Source organism: Cervus canadensis, chromosome X (assembly GCF_019320065.1).
Source record: "Cervus canadensis isolate Bull #8, Minnesota chromosome X, ASM1932006v1, whole genome shotgun sequence".
NCBI lineage: Eukaryota > Metazoa > Chordata > Mammalia > Artiodactyla > Cervidae > Cervus > Cervus canadensis.
In genome coordinates, this window is record NC_057419.1 from 98941030 (window position 1) to 98950149 (window position 9120).

At 50.6% G+C, this 9120-nt stretch overlaps 1 pseudogene; it reads left to right on the forward strand.

Annotated features, from left to right (window-relative positions):
* Positions 1-945: 945 nt before the first annotated feature.
* Positions 946-5218, forward strand: LOC122434922 (annotated as a pseudogene).
* The last annotated feature ends 3902 nt before the right edge of the window (positions 5219-9120 follow it).

The following is a 9120-nucleotide window of genomic DNA, read 5'->3' on the forward strand; positions in this document are numbered from 1 at the left end:
CACTTCTGAGAAGGCTGACTACTCCCTCTTCAATCACAGAGGGAAGGATTACCCTGGCTGCTGTTCTGGCTCAGGCCCCCTATTCCTCAGGCCCATGGACTACCAGGGTTCCCTCTCTTCTGAGATCTGGCTTCCCTCAGTCCTCCCTTAGGGTCCTCACCTTGACTTCCAGGAGGACCTAGGCTCTGTCGTCTCCCCACTGTAGTCCCTGCTCCTCACACCAGGTCCCCTGTGTCACAGAGCTGGATGTCAAGAACTCATGACAGACATAGGGTGCTCTTCTCACCCCGAGGGCTCCCAGGGACAATGGCAGGGGCAGGGATCTGTGGGGTTCTACCACTCTTATCTTTGGATCCCTAGAGTTTTCACTTGGGGTCCCTTCAGCCTTCCCTCAGGGACCTCACCTTATCTCCAGGTATGACTTCAGATTCTCTCCTCTCCCCTACTAATGCCCCAACCCTCACACCAGGACCCCAGGCTTTCTGAGACACAGATGTCAGTAACTCTGCTCTCGATACTAGGACACCAGTCTGAAATCCGGATATTAGGAAGTCAGCCCCCATACCAGGTCCCCAGTCTCTCTCAGACCCAGTCACGAAATGCAGCATATGTTCATCCACCATATGTCCCCCCATAGCCTACTCTGCTCTGGGGTCCAGGGTCCCCTCAGTCCTTCCTCAGTGTCCTCACCTTGACTCTCAAAAGAAAGAAGATCTTTCCCACTGCCCATCTGAGGCCCTGCCCCTTCTAACAGTTGCCTAATGTCTCTGAGACACAGATGCGGGAGTCAGAAGAGGCTGCCAAGTGCTCATCCCACCACCAGGGTAGCCCAGGGCTGACAGCAGGGTCAGGGATCTGTGGGGTTCCTACATCCTCCCTCAGGATCCTCATCTTGAGCCCTGGCAGATCTGGGGATGTCCCTTGTGTTGACCAGTGGCAGGACCCTCACATGAAGTCTCAGGGAGCACAGAGTGTGGATGAGCACATGCTGCATTTCCTGACATCTGGGTCTCAGAGAAACTGGGGACCTGGGAAAGGGGGTGTAGCCTCAGGTGAGCAGAGGGAAGAATCTCAGCTCCTCCTGGGTTTCAATTTGAGGACCCTGAGGGGCGACTGAGGGGACCCTGGACCCTAATCAGAGGAGACCTCAGAAAAGCCTGGAGCTGGTGTTGGTCCTTGTTGGACCTGGGATACAATGAGCCCAAAGTGCATGCGCTCACTTCCTGACATTGGGTCTCTGACTGGCGACCTCGCATGAGGGGAGGGGACTCAGGGGGGCCGATTCCCAGGCCCTGCAGGGTTGAAGACCTTGAGGACCCTGAAAAGGGACTAGAGGACCCTGAACCCCTAATCAGAGGAGACCTCAGAGAAGCCTGAATCTGTTGTCAGTGCACGGCAACCGTGGGCTCAGGATGAGTGCCACAGTCGTGAGCTGACCTGACCTCCGGGTCTTCAAGAGACTGGGGTCCTGGTATAAGGGGCGGGGCTTCAGTTGCGGAGAGGCGAGAATCCAGGTCCTGCTCGGAGGCAAGGTGAGGTTCCTGAAGGAGGACTGTGGGTACCCTGAGTGAGGATCAATGGAACCCCAGAGATCCCCATCCCTGTAGTCGTCCCTGGGAGCCCTTAGGGTGAGAAGAGCACACTCGGTCTGTCTGACTTCCTCACATGCCGGTGTCAGAGGGACTGGAGGCCTTGTGAAAGCGGCGGGGTCTCAAAATGGCGGACGGGACATTTGCGTGTCCTTCCTGGAGCCCAAGCTCTATGCGAGGAAGGATTGAGGCGGTTCGACCCCAACAGGGAGGGATCTTGGCCCTTGCAAGAGGGTCTTGGAGGGCCCAGAGTGGGGTGAGCAGGGTGAGCAGTTTCTTGACTGCTGGCTTAGGGATCTCGGGAGGTGACGTTTTACGGGCGGAGGTGGAGGCTTCAGGTTGGCAGAGGCTGGACTCCCCAACCCCGAGGTTGGACTGAGCAGACCCCCGCCCCTGTGGTCAGTGCTGGGAGGCCAGGCAGGACGTGAGGAGGAGCTGATGACCAAGCATCTCCGCAGCCTAGGACCCTCGCGAGGACCTGGGCAGTTGCAGCTGCATGTGGGGCCCCACAGCACTTTCTGTTCAGGCTTGTGTCTTGTTTTTTTGTGTGTCTGTGTGTGTGTGTGTGTGTGTGTTGTTAATACTGGCCATGTATTTTAATACTGGTCATGTTACTTTATTATTATTTTATTTGTTTTGTTTTTTGAATGTTGAGTTTTTTTTTTTTTCATTTATTTTTATTAGTTGGAGGCTAATTACTTCACAACATTGCAGTGGGTTTTGTCGTACATTGACATGAATCAGCCATGGAGTTACATGTATTCCCCATCCCGATCCCCCCTCCCACCTCCCTCTCCACCAGATTCCTCTGGGTCTTCCCAGTGCACCAGGCCCGAGCACTTGTCTCATGCATCCCACCTGGGCTGGTGATCTGATTCACTATAGATAATATACATGCTGTTCTCTCAAAACATCCCACCCTCGCCTTCTCCCACAGAGTCCAAAAGTCTGTTCTGTACATCTGTGTCTCTTTTTCTGTTTTGCATATAGGGTTATCATTACCATCTTTCTAAATTCCATATATATGTGTTAGTATGCTGTAATGTTCTTTATCTTTCTGGCTTACTTCACTCTGTATAATGGGCTCCGGTTTCTTCCATCTCAGTAGAACTGATTCAAATGAATTCTTTTTAACGGCTGAGTAATATTCCACGGTGTATATGTACCACAGCTTCCTTATCCATTCGTCTGCTGATGGGCATCTAGGTGGCTTCCATGTCTTGGCTACTATAAACAGTGCTGTGATGAACATTGGGGTTCACGTGACTCTTTCAGATCTGGTTTCCTCAGTGTCTTGTTTTGAGTTTCCTTCTACTCCTCCAAAGGGGACGGTACAGGCCATGCCAGGGGAAAGGTGAGAACTACAAGGGACCCACCACACAACTGGCTGTACTCCCAGTGTCCGCCCCCTCCTACCAGCACAGAAGGCACAGGGATGTGCCACAGTACTGCCCTTAGATGTCACCTCCATTTCTCTCAGAGGAACTCCAGGAACCAGGAAGCGAAGGCAGAGATCTGAAGCCTGTGTCCTGAGTTCAGAGAGCAGAGGAGGTCCAAGCAGTATCAGGAGTCAAGGTGAGAGGGTGACCTGAAGTGAACCAGAGGCTCCCTATCCCAGGACAGAGGGGGGGCCCAGAAGACCCCAATTCCTTCCAATTTATTGGACCCAGAAATCTCGGGCTGTGTTGACCACAGCCTGGGGAGCCACCACTCTTCCTCCTTCGGGTAGCCAGGGGACTGGCCTCCCAGGAGGAGCGCTCCTGTGAGGTCTGAGAGAACCCCTCAAGGGGAGAGCTGTAAGTGGCCTGTGTCGTACCATCCAGGATGCATTTCTTAGCCCAGGTTGCTCACAACTCCTCTCTCCCAGAGGCCCTTGGTCCCCATCTGTACCTCTGCCTCACTTCCGTGTCTTGTTTCACCTCAGGCATTGTGCTCGTGGTTGAGATGAGTGAGCTCAGCAAACCCGAGGAAGACCTTCAGGACCCAGGCGAGGCCCAGGGCCCTGTCGAGGTGCCACTCTTGGAGGCTGAGGTGGGGGAGGCTGCATCCCACTTGGCCTCCTATGCCCTAGGATCCTCCTCCGCTAATGTGGAGGCCTTGCCCCAAGAAAGTCTGGATAGAATGATGGCTAACCTGCTGAAGTTCTTGCTCCTCAAGTATCGAGCCAAGGAGCTGACCTCCCAGGCAGAAATGCTGAGTAAGGTCCTCAGGGATAACCAGGAGCACTTCCCGATGGTCTTCAGTGAAGTTTCAAAGTGCCTGCAGCTGGTCTTTGGCGTGGATGTGAAGGGAGGTGGACCCAGCAGAGCACACCTACATCTTGGTCCCCACCCTGGGCCTCACCTGTGATGAGATGCTGAGCGATGGGGAGGGCTTGCCCAAGGCCGGCTTCTTGGTGCTGGTCCTCAGCGTAATCATGCGGTGTGGAGACCCGGCCCCTAAGGAGGTGGTCTGGGAAGCACTCAGCAGGATGGTGGTGTATGTTGGGAGGTAGCACTGTGTCTTTGGGGAGCCCAGGGAGCTGCTGACCCAAGTGTGGGTGCAGGAGAGATACTTGAGGTACCAGCAGGTGCCTGACAGCCACCCTGCTCGCTATGAGTTCCTGTGGAGTCCCCGGGCCTATGTGGAGACCAGCAAGTGGCACGTCATGGCATTTATGCTCAGGGTCAATGAAAGGCCTTTGAGGGCCTTCCCATTTAAGTCTGGAAAGGATGAGAGGGAAGAGGAATAGGGGGCCTGAGCCAGAGCAGCAGCCAGATTGAGCCTTCCTTCTGTGATTGAAGAGGGAGTAGTCAGCTTTCTCAGAAGTGAGGGCCCGGGCCAGTTGGGGGAACCAGTGTGTAGCATGTTTTGGTTCCTGTTCTCTGTGATGACATGGGGATTCGTCTCTTTTTTCTTTAGAAATTTTTCAAAGCTTGGTTTCATAGAAGGCTGAAGAAGCTTCATTGGCTTTGTGAATGATATTGTCTGAGTGTATTTGTGGTTACTCAGTTCAGAACCTTGAGTTTTGCTGTTTCGTAAAAGATTGGGAAGTTTTCCATTTTCTTTTGTGGTCTTGAACAGAATACAATGGAATAGAAATTAGAACAGTTTTGAAAACATGAACTTACAAAGCACTAGTATTGAATGGAGAAGAATTAGATAATAAAAGGAATCATAGTGAATTCATGCTTATGTCCTTCTTGTCTGTCATTCACAATAACTAAATGATCTCAGTTAATTGAATTTTCCTGGATTATTAAAAAAAGTAGCAGACTATCTGAGACCCCTGCTCACTGGCTCAGTTATTCCAAAGACATGTACAGTTTCTCTGCTTCGTGAAAGGCCATGTTAACAGTGGGGACACTAGGAGAAGCAGGACACACCCATATTTACAGCAATGGTCCAGGAGCCGCAGTCACATGAGGTTTGTATTGGGGGTGAGGGGAATCTCTGAATGGATCATTGCTGTGAGGTGTCCTTTTGCTTCTTGGATAAACCCCAGAGAGATCTCTTTCTAGGGCAGGCAGGAAGGGGTCCTGGCTCTTGTCCCATAGCTGTTGACCACAGGGATGAAATAGGTGTTTTCTATCCACCATCTGCTAGGAAACCTAGAGAAATGTGAATCTTGATCTTTGATATATGGCCAGTATTCCCTGTACTAGCCCTCTTGTCTCTGCCTTGGGAAGCTGATTAACAAGTACATTGAAATAACAGATTCTTTGGTCATCTGGAATTTTTTATTTTCACTTGTGAGCATGGTCTAGATTTCACTTGGATGAAATGAGTGAAGAGATGCTGCAAAAGTGGACAGGACCTGCTGTGTGACTAGAATCCTTGGAACTTTGAGTGAGCTGTGCCTAGCTGGAGACACTGCTCTCCACCCCGAAACACACACCAACACCGAAATTGATATACATTCTCTGGGAGGAAAACACAGAACAGCAATTCTGAGTGGTTTTCTATTCCATTTCTAATTAAGCTGCCAATTCTCTGAGGTGTCCTGAAAACAAAACAATTTCCAGAGGAGAGAGGGAAAGAGTCTGAGATGCGAATAAACGAGAAATATGTAGTAGCCAGTAAACATGCAACATCCGCCAGCATCCCTGGGTTCAGGCAGGTTCAAAAGTGTGCAGGCAGCAGAGACCCAAGTTAAGGCTGTACCTGGCATCAAAAGGCAGGAGCGACTTCCGGGCCTAAGGAGGTGGTGAGGTCACTGCAGTGGGGGTGTGGATGGGTGCAGGCAGCTAAAGGGGCAGCTATCCATGCTGAGTGCCAGAGAAAAAGGGGAACAGGTGATGTGATTCTGGTCACATATATGGCAGCTGCCAGATAGTCAGTGGATGCTTGGAAAAGATGGAGAATTTCAAGATCCATGTGAACTGCTCAGACTCTCCTCCCCCCAAAAAAGGAGAGTTTTAACTGCTGCTCTTTGCGGAGCATCTGCTAGGCAGTGTGGAATTGGAGAGATGTCAGGTGTTCAGGCACCTCTTGTCTTCCTCTCTCCCTGCACACATGGGGACACGACCCTGCCAGGCCTCTTCACTTAGGAAGGGTCATATGGTGACCCGGGTCCAGTGAGTTTTGAGCAGAAGAATTTTTGTCAATGACCATTTGTTCTGAAGGGACACGGGCACCTGGGGGTTAATCCTCAAGTCAGGAGAACACACAGACACAGACCACTCTGAGTGTGCTTCCTCTTCCAGAGACTAAAATCCCTCACCTCTGACCCTTGAGAGGCTGCCCCACAGGGAACTGGCTGCAGGGATTCTACCCACCCCCACAAAAGACCCACAGCCTGCCCCCGCCCCCCACGAGCTTCTCTGTCGGCCCCCTCTGGGCTGTGCTCAGTCTCCATCAGGAGGGCAGCAGCCAGCTGCCAAAGGCCCCTGTTGGGTTTGGGGGCTTCCTCCTCATGAGGCCCAGCCCCGATGCCCCCCACCCCTGCTGCTCACAGCGCCCACTCTCCCCCGGAACCTGGCCTTGGATTTTGTCCTTCTTACCCCCCATTCCCCACGCCCCACTGAGAGTGGATTAGGGCCTGGTCCTGATGACCTCATGTGTGTAACTTTATTTGCAAATCCCATAGCAGCATCCCCTTCCACTGTGCTTTGGGTGGAGCCAGCAGGTCTTGATGCAGCCCCTTGGCAAGTCTTGTGAGGGGTCAGCAGTAGTCATTGCCATGGAAGTGCGGGGCACATCTCTAAGGTCCTGAGGTGTATCAGACCATTCATTCCCTGTGGAATCCCTGCAGAGGGTGTTGGAGTAAGCTCGGGGTCTTGTGAATGTAACTGTGAGGTCCTGGCTTTTGAGCCTGAGTGTGAGAGGCAGAGGGGTGTCTGGTCAGCCACCCGCAGAGCCCGCTAGGACTTTGGTGACCCCAGTCAGGCTGTTTGAGCAGAGGTCAAGCTCTAGCAGTTGCCTGGGAGGACACTCACCCAAGCACCAGAGGTCCCAGACTTCAATGAGGATTCAGAAAGGAGCCAGGCAGGAGAGGAATCTGGGTCCCAAGTGTGCAGGCTGTAAAGATGGTCAACAGCCCTAGAGACATGGAAGCAGCAAGCCCCTGGAGATCCCATCAGACTTGCCCGGGGCTGGCTGGGAGATGGAGTGGGGAACAGAGGTCACTGCAGGTGAGCTGCCGCCCCGGCCTCCATGAGGACATCTGTGCTCTGGCACCAAGGCTGGGAACACAGCCCCAGGGGGCACTCCAGGATGTATATGTGGCAGCTCTCATGGCAAGTACTCCTCATGCACCTTATGGGATATGACTGTTAGGTGTGGTTGGGTTCTTGTGTGGATACATAAGAACCTCAGGCCTTTGATTGCAAGGAGGCCCAAACTGTACCCCGCCCCCACCGACTTATTTGGAGGTCATTTCCAGGATCCAGCATCTTCTGCAGCAGCCTCTGTGTGGACACACAACACCCTGTTCCCAAGCTGATCTTGCCCAGGGTATCACAGATTGGACAGGCACCTCCCTTGGGTTAAGGATTCTCAGTGAGTGTTCTGCTCCTCTGAGAAGTCCCTGTGTTTCATCATGGCTTCCCTGGAGGCTCAGTGTTAAAGAATCTGCCTGCAATGTGTGAGATGCAAGTTCATTCCCTAGGTGGGAAGGTACTCTAGAGGAGGAAAACGCATCCCACTCCACTATTCTTGCCTGGGAAATCCCATGGACAGAGGAGATGGGGTGGGGGGGGTTGTGCCACAGTCCATGGTGTCGCAAAGAGTGAGACACGACTGATCGACTGAGCACTCACATGTATGCACAGCTAAAGGTTTGCTCTGGACCCTTGTATCCCTGGCAAGACATTGACCCCTGCCTCGATCTTGACCGACTTCTGTGGCAAATAATATTGGCAGACATCTTAAAATGGTTTTTGAGCAAGTATGGGGTTCCAGGTCGACACCTGGCCTCGGTTGGTGGCTTTTGCCATATCCAGGCAAAACATCTATGAGGTTGGATTAGGGCAGTATTTGTGGGACTTGAGAAAAAAGTTTATCCAGAGATGTTTCTGTGGTGGAAGTGGCCCGGTGAGTCTATTATATGGGATTGAGGTTAAGGGAGAGGAAAAGTTGAAGCTAATTTAGCAAGGGTTGTTTCACACTTACAGGTTCTATGTGCTTGTGTTTGGTTTCCTTTCTATTTCCTTTTTATCATACTCAGCATGTGTTGCCCAAAGTTTCCTTGCCTTTTTTATTTTGAAAATAGTCTTTATTTTCACCTTTTCCTTTGTAACCCTTTTAACCCTTGTAACTCATTATGATTTGAAAAAAAAATATTGTGAAAATAGCAGAAATAACTTATGCCCCTCACCCAGTCTCCCCTATTCCTAATATCTTACAGTAATATGATATATTTATTACAATTAATGAGGAAGTATTGATGCATTATTTTTTATCAACTAAATCCCATACTTGACTCAGATTTCTATAGGTTTTACCCATTCCTGGATCCTGGCAAGGAAAATACCCTAACTTTTACTTGTAATGTCTCCTTGGGTTCCTCTTAGCTTTAAATTTTCTTTGTTTTGGATGGCCTTGACATTTTTGAGGAGTACTCAGTAGATGTTTTGTACCATGTCCCTTGACTGGTATTTGTCTGATAATTTACTCTTGACTAGCCTGGGATTACAAGTTCGGGGGAGGAATTTTACAGATGTAAAATCCTATTCTCATCACATTGTATCAAGGGTGTATACTATTAGCACAATTGATCACTGATGATGCTCTCATTGATCATGTGGCTGAGGTAGTGATTGTCATATGTCTATGTGATAAAGTGATCATTTTATACCCTCTTTGTATCCTGTCCTCTTTGGAAGAAAGTCACGATGTGCAGTCCATGCCTCAGGGGTGGGGAGTTATGCTCCCCTTTCTACAAGTGGCAATGTCTGCATAAACTGGAATATTTCTGTGTGGAACACTTGCCTATCCTTGTTTGCGTAATTAAGAAATTATTTCTGTTTCTCAGTATGGAATCATGGTATCTTTATTACACGTTGGGTTACAATCCAATACAATTTTCTATATTTTTATTTTCAAATTGTTC